The sequence below is a fragment of the Microtus ochrogaster genome, chromosome 16 (assembly GCF_000317375.1).
Source record: "Microtus ochrogaster isolate Prairie Vole_2 chromosome 16, MicOch1.0, whole genome shotgun sequence".
In the NCBI taxonomy this organism is placed as follows: Eukaryota; Metazoa; Chordata; class Mammalia; order Rodentia; family Cricetidae; genus Microtus; species Microtus ochrogaster.
In genome coordinates this window covers 52,500,860-52,503,040 of record NC_022018.1, presented here as the reverse complement: position 1 = coordinate 52,503,040, position 2,181 = coordinate 52,500,860, and the positions used below count along the sequence as shown (strand labels likewise).

At 43.6% G+C, this 2,181-nt stretch overlaps 1 pseudogene; it reads left to right on the top strand.

The window, feature by feature from the left end:
• The window catches only part of LOC101983811, a 3,210-nt pseudogene extending 1,625 nt beyond the window's left edge, over positions 1-1,585 (top strand).
• The last annotated feature ends 596 nt before the right edge of the window (positions 1,586-2,181 follow it).

Here is a 2,181-nt window from a genome sequence, read left to right as displayed (position 1 = left end):
AAACCCTGTCTCGAAAAAAAAAAAAAAAAAAAAAAAAAAAAAAAAGAACCTTACTGATAATGGTACTGAATCTGCAGCCAGTGTCTCTTTTGGATCTCTATAATGAAGACTTTTGATATCCTTAGTCCATCTTCTTCTGAGAGACTGCTTCGCTTGATGACCCTGTAATAAGAGGGAGTGCTAATCAAAGGTTTAGAGGGAATTGCAGTGCACAGCAAAGGTGAATTCTACCAAATACTGGAGAAGGGAACAGCGAAGAGGACAACCGGGGTGACCTTGAAGAACGCTTACTCCAGCTGCTCTGTTAGAATACACATGGAAAGGTACTACAGCTGGCGGAGAACAACTCGTTAAAATTGGAGAGCTGCATTGGGCTAATCTCGCAGGAAATGAAAATTTGGCCATCCTGGAGCTGCTGAGAAAAGCATTCAGGATGCTGTAAGTATCAATCAGTCCCTGTTGACTTTAGGAAGAGTTATTACTGCTCTTGTGGAAATAATACCTCATATTCCTTATCGAGAATCCCAACTAACTAGAATCCTGCGGAGTTCTCTTGGGGGATGGTAGAGAACATCTCTGTAACAGCTTTCCCTGCAGCTCTCATTCTCACCCCTGTGAGTGCATGAGAATGTGCTCAGAGCAAAGGGCATACTGGATAAGCCTGGAGCCGGTCAGAAACCTGCCACAGAACCCATGAGCACAAACAGAGGCGGTGGAGTGTGTGACGCGAGCTCTCGCTACAGCTCATGAGGGGCATGGAGCGTGCATCTCTGAAGAAAATCTTAGAGAGCCCTGAACAGAAAATTAACTGTTCAGAAAATAAATAGTTGAACTGGTTGAAAAAAGAATCAGTGTCCTTGAGGAGGGCTCAGTAGGGTTACAGAGTTATCTGAGCTGCAAATAAGGCAGGTGGACTTGAAGCCACTCAGAAACATTCACAAGAAAGAAATAAACTGACAACTTATTAGAGAGGAATAGGTCTCTTTAGCATTGGAAAGAACGTGGGGGAAACTTCATGATGTCACCAGCAAGAAAATGTGGCAGCTAGTGTGTCTCAGATTTCTCACGTGCTGGGAGAAGAGCAATCAATAGCTACACAAAGTAAGCCCGTTGTTGTGCAGAAATGGGTTAACGGATTGTGACTGACTGTCCTGGCGCCCTGAAGGCTGTCTCACCCCCAGGTGTGGCGACCAGAGTGAAGCCCAACAGACAACTGCAGCACCGTTTCAGGGCTTCATTGACGATGGATGAAGGCAGGAAAAGATAGGAAGTTTTTGTTTGTTTGTTTTTAAGTTTTCTCAGTGTGTTGTATAACTATCTACATGAACTCTAAGAAAATATAGTTTCTTCCTTAGTGAAATCACAAGAGCTTTGTAGAAACTTGGATGAAGACTTGAAGACAGCGTGGAGACGCATCCACAGGAAAACTTGTCAATCAATCAATAGTTGGATGGAGAGATTCTGCACTTTGGTGGAAAAGTGTAAAAATGGCTGGAAACCACTTAATAGTACTCAATAAAATACAGAGTGGAAGTCGACAGCTCAACCAGTAAAACAACACACAGTAAAAACTTGTGGAGGCTGAAGAGACTGTGCAGCAGTTAAGAACAACTCTGCTCCTTCCAGGGGACCTGGGTTTGGTACCCAGCACCCACCTGGAGGCTCACAACAGTTTGTAAGTCCAGTTCCTAAAGGATCCAGTGCTCTCTTCTGACCCACAGTGCACGGATGCATGTAGACAAAACACTCATTCACATAAACAGAATTTAAGGAATTATTGCTAGGCCAGGTGTGGTGATGCAGGTCTCAGCAGAGGCAGGAATAGCAGAAATCCAAAGCTTAATAAAACTATAAAAACTGGTTTGAATAACCTTAATTGCTTATTGCTGAAACTAGCTATCCCAACAGGTTTGACACCTGAGAGAAGTTATTTATATCTATCAACACTGGTGAGACTGAGCCATGGAAACAGCTCCTTGATCAGCTGTAAAAGAAACAGCCCAAGCTGTCAATGATGCTAAATTGTTCAGAAAATGACAGAGAGACCAGTAAAGGCATGGATGAAGAAAAGGGGGTTCTGTAGCAATGTGTCGAAGAACTCTTACTCCAAGAGCCATTTGTATTGTGTACCAGTGTGGATTGCTCAAGTGGGGGGGGGGGCTCCAATTTCCCAGCACAAAA